General features: G+C 35.1%; 1 long non-coding RNA gene across 2 annotated transcripts in view; it reads left to right on the top strand.

Moving 5' to 3' along the window:
- Positions 1-22,351, top strand: part of LOC145529437 (uncharacterized) — a 198,171-nt gene that overhangs the window by 44,690 nt on the left and 131,130 nt on the right. The gene's annotated exons all lie outside the window — the stretch shown is intronic.

A 22,351-nucleotide genomic window follows, 5' to 3' on the forward strand; every position in this document is an offset into this window, starting at 1 on the left:
GAAAGGAAAAAGAACCCTTAGGGATTATGAGATGCTGACTCTATAATGATATTAATCTTTAGAAATAAGTGGGCTCTTAATCAGAGGGGAGATTTGTGAAGGTTAGATGACAGATGAAGTTCTGGCTTGAATCTGACTAGCAATGGATATAGTGGGACTGCAAATTGTCCCTGTGGTTAATTATCCAGCTTCAGATTACATGACATATCTTGATATATTTTGTGTGTGTCATTTTCCCATATTGATTTCTGACCTAGGAAGCATATTTATCATTATAGAGTGTGGTTATATAGTAGACAGGTAATAAATGAAGTATTGTGCTCATCTAGAGCAGAGTAGGTATATTGAATCTACAGAACACAGTCCCCAGAGTCATATTTAGAATAAATACACCAGGTAATTCGCACATTGTGATTTGGATCTTTGTTCTGTTGATTAAGAGCTAATGCTGTGAAATGGCTAAGTGAAGTTGTATAATGGATTCCCTCTCCCAATCAAGATATTAAATAAAAACAACAATACTTGCCTGAAGGAATGGCAGAAAATAGATCCTACCTTTAAATGATAAAGGATGCAAGAGTGGTTGAATCCATGATGTCTTCATTTCTGTCTCTGGTCCTGATCCCTGCAAAAACTAGAATGATCCTGAAGGATGAAGTGTACCTCTGTATGTTCAAACAGATAATAAGCTAATTGCAGACCCTGTGTCCAAAGTGGGTTATTTTCTATAGCTGATAAAGTCTGAGGTACATGGTGTGTGCCTACTGACTGAGTGAAAAATTTGTGTCTGCCCATATTGCAAAAGAAATTGAAAAACAATTCTCATTCTCTTAGAATGAACAGCAATTTAAAGATGTACTTGTGACCTAGGTTATTATTAAAGCTTTCCCTCTCTGTCATACTATGATAAAGACCTGGATCCTCTGCACATCCTGAAGAACAGAGCACTGGTCTACCACATGACTGTCATCCTGCTAATTAGAACAGATGAACAGGGAATTCCTGGTAGCCCAGTGGTTAGGACCCTGTGCTTCCACTGCAGGGTGTACAGGTGGTATGTGTGATCCTCACTTGGGGATCTTGCAAACTGCATGGCGCAGCCCAAAAACAAACTAAATAACATGAACAATATTTGTATAGAATGTTAGAGTTAAGACACAGGCATAGCAGAGGATGAAGATAAACTCCATAAAGACCCAAGAATTTTTCTATCAGTAGATTTTAGGGGTTAGATTGATTAGAGTATATGCTCTGGTGAAACTCTCACACATATGTACAATAAGAGAGAAAATATAGCTTTTGCACGATTTTTAATAGTGCAAAGTAGGAAATATAAATGCTGATTTGCAGGAAAATGCATGTTACAGTACTTTTGTACAATATTCTAATGGACATTAACCAGAGCACATTTAATTTAGTAGGGGTAAATTCAGCACATAAATTTGAATGAAAAAATTCTTCAGAACAATATATGCATAACCATATTTTACATTTAAATATATGAGTAGAAAAAAGTTTTTATGGAACCAATGATACTAAATTATAAAAGAACATACAGTAGAAAGATACATCTGAAATTGTGACAGTGTTACTTCTAGAATAAAAGGGAGATATATCAGAAAGTGTATAGGCACACAGGGAACTTCAAATATATCTATAAAATTTCATTTAGTTAAAACATTAAATCTTAAATACTTATGACATAGAGATAATATTTTATTAAGATAGATTGTTGGTATGCAAATGTATATTTCATTGTTTAACATGTTTACTTATATATTTGAAATATGTAATTATGGAAGGACTCTCCAGGTGTTCCAATGGTAAAGAATATGCCTGCCAGTGCAGGAGACTCAGGAGACATGGGTTCACTCCCCTGGGGCATGGAAATGGCAACCCACTCCAGTTTTCTTGCCTGGAAAATTCTATGGAGAGAGGAGCCTGGTGGTGTACAGTCCATGGGGTTGCAAAGAGTCGGACATGACTGATTGATTGAGCGAGCACACATGCAATCATCTAAATAATCAAAATAAAATATTTTATATTAAAAAACATGTTTTAGGTCAACTCTGTGAAACTCCATATCTGAGTGCAAAACAAGCCAGTTTTCAGTTCTTGATTCTGCAGCCTTCAGGTGTACACTGTCCTCTGATATCCAGAGACTTTTCCTTAGCCTATGGCAGTTGATGTCATTACTAGACTACTGCCACAATATCCTGATACTCTTTGACCTCCTGCATTCTCAGAGCATCATAACATTCTAGAATTGAAATAGACTAGTGACTCAGGTGGTAAAGAATCCACCTGCAATGCCAGAGACCTGGCTTCGATTCCTGGGTTGGGAAGATCCCATGGAGAAGGGAGCAGCTACCCACTCCAGTACTCTGGCCTGGAGAATTCCACGGACTGTATAGTCCTTGGGGTTGTGAAGAGTCGGACACAACTGAATGACTTTCACTTCACTTCACTTCAGATCACATCATATTAACTAAATTATACAGGAGAGGAAATATTTTTAATAATATTTTTGGTTGTTCACTTTGTATCAAATGTCACAGGATATGGTAAATTAAAGTATTATCTTCACTACATAGTTTCATATCCCTTCAAACTAGTTTTTTTAACTGTCCAAATAAAACTGATTTGTGTTTTAATTTTATTTCTTTGGTTTCAATTGTACATAGCTTTAATTCCTTTTGCAATAGGAAGAATATAGATATATAAAGATAGATAGATATATTCTGGTCTCTGTTAAGTACCTTCATAAATCAACGTAGTTATTTCCATATTCCAGTATTCTAGACTCAATTTTAAGCATGATAGATTTAAATAGATGAGAAAATTTACATTCCTTATGGAGTTAGCATCTTTATGAAATGAAGCTAAGCTAGTGTCTAAAGTGCTATCTCTCAGAATTAATTAACATGCAGATATTATATACAGTATGTGAAATGCCCTTCATGTAAGTCTGGTCACAAGGTTGCTATATTATATAGTAATATTTATGTATACAAGAGGAGAAAGGAAATGATAATTTATATTAGTCAACAAAACTAGGACACAAGCTATAAGGCCACATAATATACATATATATATATGTGTATATATATACATATAGTGGAGTTTTTAAATTATTTTTATTCATTTTACACAAGTTATTTTTTAACTGAGGTGTTCATTTGAAAGCAGATGGAAAGATCATTTCCTGGAGCTGAAAACAGTACCAGGATGATAATAGGAAGGCTTGTCATTTTCCAATATTAGTATCCCAAGTGGCTCAGTGGTAAAGAATTTGCCTGCAATGCGGGAGATGCAGGTTTGATTCCTGGCTCGGGAAGACCCCCTTGGAGAAGGAAATGGCAACCCGCTCCAGCATTCTTGCCTGTGAAATTTCATGGACAAAGGAGCCTGGTGGGCTACAGTCCATGAGGTCACAAAAAGAGTCAGACAAGACTTAGCAACTAATCAACAATTAAGTCTCAAAGCATTGACTTGACTGAAACCATTTAGTTATGCTGCTCCAGCATTATAAGTCTTCTGTTTCTGACACCCTTAAACAAACTACTTTGTATGATTTCTTCCTCCACCATTTTCGTCATTTTTGACTGCCTCTACTATTCTAAGTCTTCCACCTGATGCTCAGTAAAACTTGCCATTCCAGGAAGTGATAGATCTTAAAGCTTGTTTACAACTTCAAAAAGTATCTGCTTTTGGTACTATTTTCTCATTAAGTTATAGGTGACCTAATAGTACTGCTATAAATTATAACATATTGAAATACTTTAGAGAGAGCTTCTTGAATTTTCTCACCCTATAAACCATAATTCTAACAGTCATAGTCCAACAGGATTTGTTCAATTGACAAAGAATAATAATAGGAAAGAACCTTTATCTAGGTCCTTTACTAGGTATATTAGTAAAACATTGTAGATGATAGAACATACTGAGATGGAAACATTATGTATTTTTTTATAAATCTGAAACAAAGTATAAATATTCATGGTTCTTTTACTGTCTAAGAAATTGGAATAAGACCTCGTGTTGTGTGCTAAGTCACTCAGTCATGTCCGACTCTTCGCGACCCTATGGACGGTAGCCCGCCAGGCTCCTCTGTTCATGAAAGAATTCATTTGGATGTAATCTATGGAAATGGTCATTATTTGTAATTGATTGTGAATGATATAAGTTCTTCAGTTCTCATCTCTGGAAACCACTCTCTGCTTATCTTAGGTCTGTCTCCACTGTCATTTTCTTGTGTCTGAACCCTTACTTGAAAAAAAAAAAAAGTATTGTTCATATTTATATATATTCAAATTTGACCCCGGTGGCTCAGCAGTAAAGAATCCACCTGCAATGCAGGAGCCACAGGAGACGTGACTTCGATCCCTCGGTTGGGAAGATATTCTGGAGGAGGGCATGGCAATCCACTCCAGTATTCTTGCCTGGAGAATCCCTTGGACAGAGAAGCCTGGCAGACTACAGTCTACAGGATCTCAAAGAGTCGGACATGACTGAATTGATTTAGCAAGCAAATTTGATTTTAATTACAAATGTTATAGACTTTTTTATGGAAAATTTGTAATAAACCTTACTGAGAGGCCTAAGTACCTCCATTCACAAAGAGTGAAATCCTGTGATTTATTTGGAGGCTGTTTTTCTTTTCATCATTTCTACAAACATTACCATTATAAGAAATCATCAAACTATTCCATAAACAAATACTGAATGCAAATCAGTTTCCAGGCAAGTCACTGTTCTGGTAATATAAGTATCAATAAAGACACACAGTTGTTTCTCCCTGTAATTCAGAATTTAGTTGTTGGGCTGTGTGTGTGTGTGTGTGTGTGTGTATCAGTGCATGCGTGCGGTAATAAAAATTCCATTTCTTAAGTTCTTACTACGGGTGCTAAGATCTTTAAAATGTACACACATATTTTTTTTTCTCATTTAATTTTTACAAAAAAACTATAAAGTTAGTTTTATTACCTGCATTACACAAGTCAGGAATGCATAACACAATGAGATTAAGTGTACTAAATAGCTCTTGTTTTACTGATTCCCTTAATGAAAACCAGTATTAATTTGGAGAGAGATGGTTTATTTCTGTCCCTTGAGTGAAGTCCCCCAGGGTTTTATATTCTGCAGCTAGAGGTTTATTCATGAAACCTTTATTCATGAAAGGCTGAAAGAGCTGTTTTTTTTTAATTTTCAGAGGGGAGGTTTTGAGTTCAGCTCTTAAGTTCTTGCCTCAGGCACCTTCAAACTGTGGCAAATGCCTTGACAGGAAGACTGGCTATGTGCTGTGGAAGATTTAAAGCACTACAAGACTGTGAGAAATACCACACCATCTCTTAGTTTCTAACCAGATTCTCCACCTTCAGGCTAAACAGAGCCCAGGTTTTCGTCAAAAGGAAATCTGATTATAAGTTTGACCGCGCGTGGTTTCCATTTTGAAATGACTGTTCTGAATGACTGCCAAGAGCCCTTCAGTTTTTCTTCTAAGTGAGGTCCATTTGCCTGGATCACAAGATCAACTCATGCCTAGAATGACAAAAGCTCCTAGGGAAGAAATTCATCCATTTTTTCAGTTGCAGAAACAAAAGTGTTGCTTAACACTTGAATACTTTATTTTGACCTGCAGTGATTTCTTTTATATTCTTTTGAGTTCTGTAACATATTAATTGATCCCGCATCTGGAAGGGCATGATTTTTTTTTTCCCCTCTGCATACTTATTTTTCTGTATTTCCAGATGAAAACATTTCTTTTCCTGCCTTTTCCCAATCTAACAACCTTTTAGTTCTTCCATTTTCTCTTCATTTTATCTTAGATTATATCCTATTTCACTTTGCCTACTTTCTAGACACTGCACTATACTAAAAAACTAAAAGCTGTCCTACTTCATGACCCACAAACTGAAACAATGCTTTTAAATCTAGGTCCTCAAAATGATTCAAAGAAACAAAAACCATTCCATTGTATAAGTTTGGGAGGTTTCAAGTGTCAATTTTCCCATCTCGCCTTACTTCATTTTAACCGCCAGTCTTCTGACTTCTTTTGACCTTTATGCCCTGTGTACCCAAGGTAAAATTTTTCCTTTTCTCTCATTTTCCTCAAGCCCCTATGCTAATTGTGTTCCTGCGATTTAGAGAGAATGTAGGTTTCTGGTGTACTCTCTCAAGGTAGAGTCCTCACATAAATAATCTAATCTGGATCTACTTACATGTTTGTTCCTTTTCCTCACCTTCAGTGAAAGAAAATCCTTTGTTCTGTATAAGCCTAATCTTTTTATATCTTTATTGAATCAAAATTCTTACTCCTTCAGAGACCTAGCTATGTCTATTTAATTTATTTTCCAAGAGTAATTTTAATTTCTGGGTTTTTATTTTTAGCTTAAAACCATTTATAAATTTCTCATAGGAAAATAAATTTTACTTCAAGACATATTTGCTATTTATATGTGTGAATATACTATGCATATATAGTATCTCATAAGTTTAATTCTGTTAAATAATGAGGCAAATTAGCTAGTATGTACACCAAATCTGTTCTTCAAACAGATTCCTTTTGGTTATAACTGAAAAAAATTAAAAAGGAAGAAAATAATAGAGCCATATTTTAAAAATCAAAAAATATAGACTTAATCTGACAAATGTTAATGGAGCCACATTAACACATTAATGGATCCATTTTATCCAATGTGATAAAATGACTCCTGTTAAAATAATAATGTCCTCAAATCCTTGTAATTAATAGAAATTTCTGATCTAATAGAAGAATGTATACTAGGTTCCCATGAATGTATATCAGGAAAGGCATACATACACAAATTGTTAAAATGAAATTACATACGGAATTTAAGGTGAAGTTTAATTCCTTTGTTCTAAATATCTAAAGTGACTATGAATTATTTGTTCAATTTTTATAAGTACTAAAATATGCCAAAGGATGATAAAGAAATGTAAGCAATTTCTCATTCAAACTCATCCCCTCCTCAAATATAATTTGACTTTTTTTTTCCTTTTCAAACTGATTTTTAATCATTTGCTTCTCAAATTGAAGTCTTTCCCCATCCACTACTCCTAATAAATTTATTCTTACTAATGTTGAACTTAATCTTCCTAAGCCTCCCAGTACTAAATAATATTTAATAAACTATCATTTGTTTTCTTCTTACTTTTACATCATTCAGTTCTTATCACTCCACTGCTTTTTCCTTCCTAATTTTGTTTTTATTGAATCATCTTCCCCCATCTTTGTTTTCCTTGTGGTATCTTCTTGTTTTCTCCCTGAAAAGGCTTTTTATCTCTCCCTGTAACCCTATTTCTAACTCTTTGCTTTGTATATTCTCCTTAGGTGATGTTATAGAATCTAATGAGTACTAGTTCCATTTAATTATCTGCTGATCTCTCTCTTTATCACTTTCTCATTCATATTTTCTCTCCCTCTCTCTCATTCATTCTCAAATACCTCTCCCTGTCTCCCCTCTCTCTTTTTCAGACACACAGGCATTGTTCAGTCTGAGAGAGGTATATATCATGGTCACATATAGGCTGTCTTGGAAATAGAGGTTCTCATAGGCTGTGGACTACTCATGATGCCATGGGTCATCGAAGTAGTGATGCACAGATCTGACACTGCTGAATGGAGCCAACCCTGTGCCCTCTGGCATATTCATCCTATAGGAAGAGAATGGCCTACTTCATCTTTGTTCTTTGCCAGATTTCATGGTGAGAAGGGGTAACCCTCTCCCAGACCTCTTGACTATCTCATCTGAGTGAACATCAATGTTCATATGCTTAACCAACAGCAGTGACACCAGACATGTGATGAAGTTCAGGGGAGTGATTCTGTTTTACCAAGTATATATAATAAAAGATAGGACCAAATGGAAACAAGTGGCCAAACTTAGCACTAGATTCCTTGGCCAACAGTTGACCCTATTTGCACTTAAAAAAAAATTATTTTATTTTTGACTGTGCTAGGTCTTCATCTCTGTGTGCTGGCTTTCTCTAGTTGTGGAGAGCAGGGGCTACTCTCTATTTGTAGTGTGTGAGCTTCTCATTGCAGTGGTTTAGCTTGTGGAGCACGGGCTCTAGGGCAAACAAGCTTCAGAAGTTGTAGCCTGTAGGATCCAGAATGCAGAATCAGTATTTGAGGCTCATGGACTTAGTCTTAGTTGCCCCGCAGCCTGTGGGATCTTCCTGACTAGAGACTGAACAAGTATCCCCTGCATTGCAAGGTGGATTCTTAACCACTAGACCACCAGGGAAGTCCTATATGCACTTCTTTTACCTCTGTCTCTTATGCCCTGCGTGGATACAAGCTGCTAAGAAAGACAATATTTTCCATCCTCTGGCCCTAGTGGAAGGCTCAAACCATGCATCCCTCTGCCCATGAAAGGGAACTCTCATCCTCAGCCCAACATCCTAGCCATAATAAAAACACTGAAACTGTCTCCTCTCCCTGCTTTCTGAGGCCACTTTGGATCTGCATGAGAAACCTACCCTGCTCTCCCCAGAGACTTCAGTTACAGTTTTAATGAAGTTTTTCATATCCTTATGTGTGTAGTGTCAACAATGTCAACATCTGAACCATATTTTGGTTGTATGGGAGGTCCACCCTGCTCTACAGGATGGTTACATCAGGATAATTACAGAATGGGATCCATATTAGTCAAGCTAAAATATGTGAAGCATTTAGGACAGTGTGTGGCCCATAGTGAATATTCACCATGTTAGCTATTAGTAAATGCTTTGTACCACTTCTTCTCCCAGTGTGCTGACATCTGAAATATTATGCTAAGGTGAATATAGTTTTTAGCCAAAAGTATAAGCAATGAAGGAGACTCAAGATTCAATCCCTGGAGAAGGCCATGGGAACCCAATCAAGTACTGCCTGGAGAATCTTACGAACAGAGAGCCTGGGAGGCTACAGTCCATAGGGTTCCAAAGGGTCAGACACAACTGAAGTGACTTAGTATGCACGATAAACATTTAAAAAAAAAATATTTATTGAACTTAGACACAGAGAATCACTCCTGAGAGAATATCAAGATATATGGAGGTGACTGCCATAGCAGCAATAAGAATGTACCTTTCATGTAGTGTCCTAATACCCTTTTAAAAGCATTAACATGGATCATGCCTATGTGCAAACTTGTGTCTCATTCTAAAAGGTTACACCTCTTGCTTCTCGTTTTCCAAATTTCTGTCATAAGGCCTGACCATCATATTCATTACAAGAAAAGGGTGTTTATCTCTTCAAGCATAAAAAATAAAATATAGAACTCTTCCTACCACCTATTGTATCTTTCTTCCACATTCCTCACTTCCAGGGCTATAACAACAGAGAAGCTCCCTTTGGTGTGGTACTGACAAATCAAACTGAACCATTTGTAAATCAGACTCAATCTTCTGTTTTCTTTTAACCATTTTTTTCTAGATTCATTTTCCTTTAGTGATTAGATGAAGCAGATCACTTATACCATTTGCTCAAGATTCCTTTCAATTCCTATCCAGCATGCTAGGATTCTGGATATAATTTCTTTTCTATGAAGGAGGTTCATTGGGGTGTGAAGTTGATTTGTAACTGATTCATGGAGGGAGTGAGGGAAGCAAAAGGTATCAGTTTTGCTGATGTGAATCAAGCCACAGAGGATATGATTCTGAGTGTAGCAGCTATAGTGGCATCTTCTTATCTCAACTGTAGGTTTTATTTTTGTCATCTTCTTACTCAAGGCAGACTCCTCTGACTCTGGGCTCTTCTTCAGTTGGCAATGGTGGAAAGATGTCCTGATTGTTCAATTCTGGGTCTGCTCCTCTACTCAGATCTCTAATTTTTAGGTTAACTATTACACACATAATAAAAATCATTTGCTCCTTCAACAAAGTATATTCATTAACTCAGTGGATTACACTGAACCACACCTGATATTGTAATTGTACAGAGCTACTGCAAGAAACAGACACTCAAGGAAATAATCAGAAATTGTTTCTCAGATTTGGGTGATTTTGAAAACAGCAAGAATCTTCTTAACTTGGTATATAGCTACTGCTAGATGTTACTATGTGCTGATGTGTTAGGTACTTAAGCACTTCACCTGTGGTCACCTGACATAAAAGGTACATAAAGCCAACACTTTGACAAATTGTGTGGCTTCTGCAATAAACCATTTCTTCAAGAAAAGTTGGAATATGAAGTCTGTGGGTATGGATTGTGATTTATAACACACACAGGAACTTTAAGGAAGAAAATTACAAACTCATGATTTTAAATTTTCAGTTCAAGAATGGTCACTTAATCACAAAGTCTTTCTGACTTACTTTGATGGTTTAGCCATAAGGCTCACATAGCAAAAAAAAATCAGATACCGAAGCTGCTTCTTCAGATTGCTGATTTAAAATCTAGATTGATTTTGAAGCTTCACAATAACAGTTACGTGAACATTATAGTATTATAATGTAATTATAGTATTTATTATAATACTAATATAATACTATAATACTAATTATAGTATTAATTGGAAGATTATGTTGCACTGAGAATTAGAATGGAGTTGTCAGGTTAAATGAGAAAGACTGAATAAGTCTCTCTGAGCTTTTTTTTTTTTTGTCAGCAGAATCAGATCTATTTCCTGGTCTGGGCACCAGTTGTCTTGTTTTTGAGCAAACTCCGGGAGATAGTGAAGGACAGGGAAGCCTGGTGTGCTGCAGTCCATAGGATCACGAGGAGTTGGATGTGACTTAGTGACTGTACCACAATAACAAAATCCTAATAATGTCTTTATCTGAGAGAATTGTCTTATAAGAGGAATTCTAAACCCTTCACCGTAGCTCCATTTCTATTGTCTTAGTCACATCTCACACAAACTAATGAAACCAAATTGTGGCAGAAGCCAAATAGCAGCACTTAAATATGAAAGGCAAGGTGGCCTGGGTACCTTAATAAGCAGAAAGGTAAAGTGGTAATCAGAATGATTTACCCAAATGCTTTCTTGGTTATGACTGGGAATGGAATACATGATCTATTGATTGATGCACTTAAGATGATTCATCATGTAGCTACTTTTAATCTTCTTTATAAAACTCAAATTGTAGTATGGAAAGTACATTAAAAGTATAAGAAAAGAGAGAATAAGAGAGGGGATATTAGCAAGAAAATCTGAGTGAAGACAGTGGATACACAGATGGTGGTGGTGGTTTAGTCTCAAAGTTGTGTGTGACTCTTGTGACCCCCATGGTGGTTAGCCTGCCAGGCTCCTCTGTCCATGGGATTTCCCAAGCAAGAACACTAGGCCATTTCCTTCTCCAGGGCATCTTCCCCATCCAGGAATTAAACCAGTGTCTCCTGCATTGCAGGTGGATTCTTTGCAGACTAAGCCACCACCTAAGCCCAGATACACACATAACTGAGTATTATGATAGTAGTGGACAAAGCTGTAAATCCAAATCACAATAAAGAATTCTTAGAAAGTTCCAGAATTTATATAATCAGCTATCTATTTTACTGGAGCTTAAGGGGAGGCAATTAAGGAAGGAGACTTGAGCTAAAGATTAAAAAACAGTTAGATTCATATGTTGCCTTCACAGTCTATGACATTGGATGGCTATATCCCACTGCAATATTCTGGAAGTTTACTTTCTGAGAGGTTAGTAGAGGGATTCTTTTGAATGGTTAAGACCTTGGACAACTGACAGGAGTCACTCTATAGAAAACAAGTGATGCTGTGAAAAACTGCATAAGAATACTGTAACCTATATCCTTCTCCTTTCCAGTTCTCAGAGGGAAGACAAGCATATCCTCAACCTCACAAATAAAGTTGACTAGATAAGTTCAAGGTGAAAAAGCTAAAGCTACTGATATTTTCATTCTGACCTTTTCATTTCATTTATAATTAAGCACAATATCAGAGACCCCCTTTTCCAAACCCATGCTTTCAGAATTTTCAGTCAAAATATCTCCCCCTACTAATTACAACACATGTCTAAACGGTTATTAACAGATATGTGAAAAAAAAATGGAAGGAGGAGTATAAAAACAAAGAAAGAGTGAGAGGGGAAAACAAAAATAACTTGCAGAAAAACCAGCTTGGAGGAAAGAAGCTATATAAAGAAAGAAAAATGTAAACACACACACACACACACACACACTTTGTAATATAAAATTCACTATTAATACACCTAGTTCTAAGAAAAGATTTTGTATCTTTATAACAAGAATGCCAGAAGAAGATGATATAAGAAAGATTATTCTAGGGGTGATCTCTTTGAGATTAAAACATTGTAGTAAAAGTGAAAAAAGAAAAGATAATTAGAAGCATTGTAAAATAATGGAAGACACACTTAAAATATCTTCTAGAAAACAGAGCAAAGAAGAATGAAATAAATGAAAAATAAAGAGAAAATATAAAAATGAGAGGAGCAATGTAATAGATACAATTTTAAAGGAATATAGTAGTTCCAGATTAAAGAATACAGAAAATAAAAAAGAGGAGGGAAAGAAAATAAGAGGCAAGATAGTACCTATGAATGCGTAATTATTTTAAATATAATAAAAATAATAGTTTTTTTTTAAAGGCCCAAATCATTTAAGCACAATGGATAAAAAGTGACTAAGAGAAAAACATCTTAAGAAAAGCCGACAACCTACAAAGAGAAAAAAAAAGTGACATTAGAAAAAATATAACATGAATCAAGATGATTTCAGAGCATTTCACAACAGTACCGAGAGAAAGAAAACATTGGAGCAACACCTTTAAAACCAAAGGGAAGAATGACACCTGCAAGATGGCTGACTAAGAATCTACAGGCCCTCCTTTCTCTACAGAGACACTGAGTTAACAAAATATGGATCAGAATACCTCTGTGAGAACTCTAGAGACTAGTTGCTGCTACTACTACTAAGTCACTTCAGTCGTGTCTGACTCTGTGCGAACCCATAGGCAGCAGCCCACCAGGCTCCACCGTCCCTGTGATTCTCCAGGCAAGAACTCTGGAGTGGGTTGCCATTTCCTTCTCCAATGCATGAAAGGGAAAAGTGAAAGTGAAGTCGCTCAGTTGTGTCCGACTCTTAGCGACCTCACGGACTGCAGCCTACCAGGCTCCTCTGTCCATGGGATTTTCCAGGCAAGAGTACTGGAGTGGATTGCCATTGCCTTCTCCGGAGGCTAGTTGAAAAGGGTCATTCAATACTCAGGCTATTATGAAACCAAGAGAAGATTCTAGTGAAAAATATACAGAAATTCACGGCTTTTGGCACTCCTCTTCATGGCATAGTGCAAAGCAACAGGTAACAAAATCCTCCCCTCCTAGGGCTCCTCCATTGGGAAGAGAAAGGTGCATCATGACTCCAATATCCTGGTTTGTCTGGAGCTGGTGAGGGGACTAGTTTCTGTCTCACCTGACTCTTCAGCGTTAATGGGGTCAGAGTCCTAGCAAGAAAGCTACTAAAAACAGAAATGAGAGGCATATTAAAGCTGCAGTCCTGCAGGCAGACACTAGAGGGAGAAAGAGATTAGAAAAGGTTTGCTGCTGCTGCTGCTGCTAAGTCGCTTCAGTCAGAGTTCGACTCTGTGCCCCATAGACGGCAGCCCACCAGGTTCCGCCGTCCCTGGGATTCTCCAGGCAAGAACACTAGAGTGGGTTGCCATTTCCTTCTCCAAGAAAAGGTTTGAGAAGCCCTAAAACCTTCAACCCAGTTTGTGAAAGTTTTGCCCTACCAGTGGGCTTCCCTGGTGGCTCAGATTGTAAATATTCTGAGCTACTAGTATGCAAATCCTGGGAAAGGGAGGTGTTTTTGTTTTTGTTTTTGTTTTAGTGCTCAAATTCTAGCAAAAAAGAAAAAATATTATAAAATATGCAGAGAAACAGAAAATATGTCTTAATCAAAGGAACAAAATAAAACTCCAGAAACTGATTTTTATACATAATTAGAGATATTGTCAGTTTAAAGTGGAATGCTACAATTTAAAATTATTTTATGTAATTGCAATAGTAACCACAGAGAAAATATTTATAGACTATACATAAAAGGAAATGAGAAGGAAATCAAAGCATATAATTAAAAAATATCAAGAGAAAAAACAATATATTTGGGGGGGGGAAACAGCTACAATGCATACAGAAAACAATGCAATAGCAATAATAAGCCCTTCCTAAAGAGTTGTAATTTGAAATATTAATAGAATAGACCTTCCAAACAAAAGACTTAGACTGGATGGATAAAGCAAAACAAAATAACAAAACAACGACAAATTGTTTTCTATCTACAAGAGACTCATTTTTTTTTGAAAAAAGATAGTTTTGTGATAATTTTTGAGATATTAGATCTACATTATGCAGTAAGAAAGGTGCCAATTAACCAAGAAGATATAAGAATTATACATATTTAGGTACCAATCCTCAGGGTTCCTAAATATTACATAAAGGAAAATTTACAGAATTGAAAGGAGAAAAAAAAGAAATAAAATAATAAAAGGCTAATTCAATACTGAATGAAAAAAATGACAGAAAATTAAGAAAATAGGGCACTTGAAGAACAAGCATTACATTAATAAAATATTGGATCTGGCCAGACACATACAGAACACACAACCTCAAAACATTAGAATATACATTTTTCTCAAATGAACATAGAATATTCTTCATGATAGATTACATGTGAGGCCACAAAAACATTCATAACAAGTTCCACAAGACTGAAATCATAAAAAAATACCTTCCTGGATGACAATGGAATTAATCTAGATATCAGTAACATGAGAAAAAGTGGAAAATCCATAAATAAGTGGTAATTAAACTACACCAAAGCATTAAAGAAGTCACAATTAGAAAATACCAAAGCATCAAGACATCAAAAAGAGGCCACAATTAGAAAATACTCTGAAACAAATGAAAAGCAAAACAGAGCATGCCAAGATTCATGAGATTCAGCAAAACAGTGCTAAAGGAAAATTTGTAGCTATACATTCAAACACTAAAATTAGATGCAAGATTTCAAATCAACAACCTAATTTTAAAGTCTAGAAAATAGAAAGGGAAATAATAAAGATTAATACAGAGATAAATAAAATTGAGATTAAAAAATGATAGAAAAACCAATAAAATTAAGAGTTGTGCTTTTGAAAAGTTGGTAAACCCTTAGCTAGATTAAGTAAGAAAAAAACAGAATAGATTAAAATAACAAAAATCAGAAATTAAAAAGGGGACATTACAACCAAGGTCACAGAAATGAAAAGGATTACAACAGATATTACAAACAATTGTACACCAAGAAATTGAATACCCTAGAAGAAACAGATAAGTTCCTAAGTATATACAACCTATGCAGATTAAATCAGGAGAAGTTAGAAAATCTGAGCAGATCAACAATGAGTAAGGGGATTGAATCAGTCATCAAAAACATCTAACAAAATCTCAGGACCAAATGGCTTCACTGGATAATTATACTATTTAAAGAAGAATTAATACCAATTCTCCTGAAACTCTTCCAAAGTTTGAAGACATAATACTTTCACACTGATTCTCTGAGGTCAACATTAACCTCATGCCAAAGCCAAAGACATTGAAAGAGGAAACTATAGACAAATGTACCTGATGAATATTGATGCAAAAATATTTAATGGAATACCAGCAAACAGAATACAATAGCACATAAAAAGGATTGTATACCATATCTAAGTATACAAGGATACAAATATAGTTCAACATAAGCAAATCAATCAGTGTTATATACCACAAAAACAAAATGAATGCCAAAAGCATATGATCATCTCAAATGATGCAAAAAAAAAAAAAAAAATTGACAAGATTCAGCAACTTTTTATGATTAAAATACTAAAAAAAAGCACAGCAAAACAAAACAAAAATTAAGAATAGAGGAGCACTACCTCAGCATAATATAGACTTTACTAAAGAGCCCTCAGCTAACATCATACTTAATGGTGAAAGAAAGATTTTTTCCTAAGTTAGGAACAAGGCAAAGTGCCCACTCTCTTCACTTCTATTCAACATAATATTGGAAGGCCTAGCCAGAGTAATTAAGTAAGACAAATAAATAAAAGGCATTCACATTGGAAAGAAAGAAGTAAAATTCTCCCTGCTCATAGGTTGTATGTTGAAAATTCTGAAGATTCCACACACAGAAAAAAACTGTTAGAGCAATAAACAAATTGAGCAAAGTTACCAAATAAAAAATCAACACATAAAAATTGGTTGCATTTCTGTACACTAACAGTTAACAGTCTGAAAAGGAAATTAAGATAATTCCATTTAACATCAAAAGGAATAAAATACTTTGGGAAAAAAACTAAGTAGGTGAAGGATTTGTACCCTGAGAGCTGCAAAATATCACTAAAGAAATACAAGAAGACAGAAATATATGAAAAGACAAGCTTTGTGTAGGGATAGAAGGACTTATTCTTAAGAAATCCACATACCTAAAACAATCTACAGATTCAACACAAGACCTGTGAAACTTTCAATGCCGTTTTTGCAAGAGTAGAAAAAACAATATTAAAACTTGTGAAGAATCTCAAGAAACTCTAAAAAGCAGAGCAATTTTTGAAAAGAACCAAGTTGGCATACTAAAGCTTTGTAAATTCAAAACATATAACAAAGCTATCATCATCAAAACAATGTATTACTAGCATAAAGACAGACAAATAGTCCAACAGAATAGAATAGAGATTCCAGAAATATGTCCTTTCATATACGGTCAAATGATCTTTGACAAGAATGCCAAAATCACTTAAGGGAAAATGAAAGTCTCTTCAACAAATACTGTCAGAAAAACTGGATATACACAAACAGAAGGCTGAAGTTGGATCCTTATCTTACACTATATACACAAAATTTAAATAGATTATGGACCTAAATATAAGACCTAAAATTATAAATCTATAAGAAAGCATAGGGAAAAGCTTCATGACACTGGACTTTACAATGATTTCTTGGATATGATGCCAAAAGGAGAGCCCCATAAATCAATAGGACTACATTGAATTTTAAATTTTATACTTCAAAGGACACAAACAGCAGAGTGAAATGCAATGTAGGAATTGGAGAAAATATTTAACCCTTATATATCTAATAAAATGTGCATAGATATATATAAAATATATTTAAATATATATTATTTATATATAAACAATAAATGTATATAGATATAAATATACATTATGTATTTCATATGTTTATAAATATGTATTTATATATAATATATATTTTTATTTTATTTATATATTATTTTATATAATATATTTATATTTTACATATAAATATATATATTATATCAGAGAAAGCAATGGCACCCCACTCCAGTACTCTTGCCTGGAAAATCCCATGGACAGAGCCTGGTGGGCTGCCGTCTATGGGGTCGCACCGAGTCGGACATGACTGAGGCGACTTAGCAGCAGCAGCAGCATATATATTATATATATTTAAATCTTACATCTCAACAACAAAATATCAAATGACTTGATTTTGGATAAGGAAGCTGTGGTACATATACACAATGGAATATTACTCAGCCATTAAAAAAATACATTTGAATCGGTTCTACTGAGATGGATGAAACTGGAGCCCATTATACAGAGTGAAGTAAGCCAGAAAGAAAAACAACAATACAGTATACTAATGCATATATATGGAATTTGAAAGATGGTAACGATAACCCTATATGTGAGACAGAATAAGAGACACAGATGCATAGAACAGTCTTATGGACTCTGAGGGAGAGGGTGAGGGTGAGACGTTCTGGGAGAATGGCATTGAAACATGTATATTATCATATGTGAAACAGAACACCATTCCATGTTCGATGCATGAGACAAAGGCTCAGGGCTGGGGCAATGGGATGGCCCGGAGGGATGGGATGGGGAGGGAGGTGGGTGGGGGGTCCAGGAAGGGGAACACATGTAAACCCATGGCTGATTCATGTCAATGTATGGCAAAAAAAGAAAAAAAAAAATGGGCAGAAGACTTAAATAGATATTTTTCCAAAGATAGTATGCAAATTACCAACAAGTACTTGAGAAGATGATCAGCATTACTAATCATCAGAGAAATGCAAATTAAACGCACAACAAAACAGCACCTTACACACTTTTGGATGACTCCTGTGGGGTGGGTGAAGTAGAGAAAACAACAAGCATTGTCAAGGATATGGAGAAAGTAGAACCCTTGTTCACTGTGATGGGATTGTAAAGAAAGCAAAACAACATGGAGTTTTCCCCCCAAATTGAAATTAGAACTTCCAGTGATTCAGTAATTCCACTTCAGTATATATATATATATATATATATATATATATATATATACACACACAAAAGAATTAAAACCAAGGTCTTGAAGATATATTTGCATACCCCTTTTCATAACAGCACTATTCACAGAAAGCAAGAGGTGGAAGCAATTCAAGTGTCTTTTGGTGGAAGAATGAATGAACAAAATGTAATATATATGATGAAATATAATTCAGCCTTAACAAGAAAGGAAATCCTGTCACAAGCAACAACATGGATGAATCTTGAGGACATTATGCTAACTTAAATAAGCCATTCACAGACAGACAAATACTTTATAACTGCATTTATACGAGTTATCTCATAATTAGCTAAAGTAGTTAAATTATGATAAGCAGAAAGTAGAATGTCATTGCCAATAACTAGGAGAAAGGAGAAAAGGGGAGTTATTCTTAATAGTTTCCAATTTGCAGATGAAAATGTTCTGGAGATTGGTTTCACAATAATCTTGAATTTACTTAACACAAGAAAATTCTTAATTGTTAAGAACTGTACAATTGTTAAGAATTGTACACTGAAGTGTACACTTCAAATGGATAATATAGTCAATTTTATATTATTTATTTTTTTAATCACAAAAAATCTGAAGGAAACACATTTTACAATTTAAAATTGTAAACCTATCTATACTATGAGTCAGGTAGATGTATAGAATAAAGACATTTTTCAGACATGCATGATCACAATCAAACTACCTCAAATAGCTCCTGGAAGACTTATTTTCCAAAACTGGGGAATGAAGTATGTCATGAATGCAGAATACACAAGACCCAGGGAATGCACCCTCAAAAACAGGATTTAGATCATAGGAATTCTCAATATGATAGAGAAGAGATAAGACCTTATTAAGGCTAACCACAAAGATTAAAGAGGCTGAAACTTTGTTGTCAAAATCAATGCTCCATTCACAGGATGTTGCTTCTATTAATATTTCCTCCAACAATAAAATATACATGATATATAAAATGGAGATTTGAGATGGTCCAGACTTGTGTGAACATCTGAAACAACAAAGAAATAGTAATGAATAAAATGTAAGTGAATTTATTTTGAAGGGCTATGTGCTGAACAAACAGGAAAGAAGAGCAAATTGAAGTAGTTGTGAACACTAACACTAAATTATAAGAACGATAACACTGAATTATAAGAAAGATATTAAGTGTGCATCCATTTCCCCTCAATAAAATGCTATTAAAAATGATAGAGGGAATTTAAATGTAAATTCATGTGATCAAAATAAATAGTTATTCAGTAAAAGAAAATATACTTTTTCAGTAACATTTTTGTATGACTAGAATACATAATATAACTGAAAAAGACACCTTGAATTAAACAATGTATAACTGTTTAACTAACCATAATTTTCTGAGCCATTAACCATAATTTTCTGAGCCTTGGACAAATAGGACACAATATGTGAGTCCTTTATGAGCTCAGTGCTGAAAATTTTTCTTTTCATCACATTCAGGACAAGTCTATTTGCTGACTCCACAAACATCAGGAGATATTAAAGTTGTAATGTTTGGGTATTTCCCTTTAAATACGCAATCTACGGATTTTTGTTGTATTTGCTATTGTCAGCCTGTGTGCTGTGCTAAGTTGCTTCAGTCATGTCCAACTCTTTGCGACCCAATGGACTCTAACCCACCAGACTCTTCTGTCCATGGGACTCTCTATGCAAGAATACTGGAGTGGGTTGCCATGCCCTCCTCCAGGGAGTCTTCCTGACCCAAGGATCAAACCCGTGTCTCATACGTCACCTGCATTGGCAGGTAGGTTCTTTACCACTAGACAGTGCTTTAAAAAAATGCATAAGATGGTCAGTAAAGACTTGAAAAGATGCTCAACATCACTAGTTATTAGAGAAATGCAAATCGAAACTATAATGAGGTATCACCTCACACCGGACAGAATGGCCATCATCAAAAAAATCTACAAACAATAAATGCTGGAGAGGATGTGGAAAAAAGGGAACCCTCCTGTGCTATTGGTGGGAATGTAAACTGACACAGTCATTATGTAGAACAGTATGGAGATTCCTTAAGAAACTAGGGATAAATCTATCATATGACCCAGCAACCCCACTACTGCATGTATACTCTGAGAAAACCAGAATTCTAAAAGACACATGTACCCCAGTGCTCACTGCAGCACTATTTACAATAATCAGAAAATGGAAGCAACCTAGAAGTCCATCAACTGATGATGAATGTATATAGAAGATGTGGAAAATATCTGTAATGGAATATTACTCAGCCATAAAAAGAATTAATTTGAGTCAGTTCTAGTGAAGTGGATGAACCTAGAGCCTGTTATACAGAATGAAGTAAACCAGAAAGAAAAAAACAAATATATTAATACATATATATGGAATCTAGAAAAACTGTATTTATGAACCTATTTGCAGAGAAGAAACAGAGACACAAATGTAAAGAACTGACTTGTGGACACAGTGGCTGAGGGAGTGAGTGGGACAAATGGAGAAAGTCGCATCAATATAAACGCACTATCATGTGTAAAATGGATAATTGATGAAATGGATAGTTGGTGAGAAGTTGCTGTATAACACAGGGTGCACAGTCTGTGATGACCTAGAGGGGTGGAATGGGAGGAAAATAGAGAGGCTCAAGAGGGAGGGGATATATGTATAATTATGGCTGATTTGTGTTGTTATATGGCAGAAACCAACACAACATTATGAAACTTTTAAAAAATGAATGCATATTTTAGACCTGTTTCCAAATATATAGCAAAATTATGGCAAACAGATAATTTTTAAAAGAGAAAACATATTGATGAGGGCTAAATAGTCATCCCTGTTTGTTAGAAATTTTCCATAAAAATATCATATAGCTAATAGTAAATTCAACTGATTATGAAAATAATCTCATTTATTAACTGTAAACAAGCTATTTTGACACTCACCTCTCTTGCATTCTTCCATTTCACAATTTCCTTCTTGAGCTTATTTTAATGAAATGGATGGCATATGGTGATCTCTTTCCAACCCTAAGCTTCAGCAGGAAACTCGCTTGCAGCTGGAATTCATAACGTGCTGATGCATCCCAGGACTTTCTTTAGTTACATGTGGCACTTCAAAGAAGGTTCAAAGGGACCAATAGAGAGAATTCTGGGACAGACTCAGAATGGCAAAAGGATCAACATGTGAGGTGCTGTCTTTGAAAAACCACATGTAGCAGTAGACGTCAGAGCCTGGGTTCGTGTTGTACATTTTACTTGAAGTGCCAACTTAACGTACAAAGTAGAACCTGGAAAGAATTAGAGCACCAATGAGCCTGCTTCACTAAGATGGAAAATAACATTCTTTGTTATTTAAACATGCAGAAGAACTCATTATGACATTTAAATTTAGGAAATGTAGCAAAGAAAGAAGGAAAGAAAAAGAAGAAAATTCTGGAAAAATAGCTTTGGGCATATACTGTCCATTTTCTGATTTTTATGCTAAAATAAAATAATGCATATACTATCAAGAGTAATTTCCTTATTTACAAAAAATATAATATCATAGTCTTTATTCTCTATTGCTGCTATTGTCTGATAATTAATAATGAGGAAAAAGATGCATTAACTCTTTCATGTCATTAACCAATCCCACCTATAAAGTCTAAATGTTGTTGATATGTTTGTGCCTCATCGTCTGATACATATTAATTATACTACATCTGCAGAGCAACGTAACAACCAATATCCTCAAGAAGAGGTGCTCTCAAACCTGTTGTTGGGCTTTGAGACCTGTTTCTGGGCTTTCAGATAAATGTTAAACTCTGGTAAGTGGACAGAGCACGACTTGAAATACCAAACTTAATTTCTTTCACTGATTTCTGGAAATGTATTTAAAATTATCAGAAGACTCTGTTTATCCAAATAAAAAGAGTAAATATAATGCATTTATGAAAAATACATCATGATTGCAAAGCTATGCAATGAAAATAATGATTTCATAAATAAAATGGCAACAAAGAAAGAAAAACCTCAAGATAAAAAAATCCCTGGTCTTCTCAGCACCTTAAAAGCCATGGGCATCATTG

Source organism: Giraffa tippelskirchi, chromosome 12, assembly GCF_054371585.1.
Source record: "Giraffa tippelskirchi isolate mGirTip1 chromosome 12, T2T-mGirTip1v1.2.pri, whole genome shotgun sequence".
Classification (NCBI taxonomy): domain Eukaryota; kingdom Metazoa; phylum Chordata; class Mammalia; order Artiodactyla; family Giraffidae; genus Giraffa; species Giraffa tippelskirchi.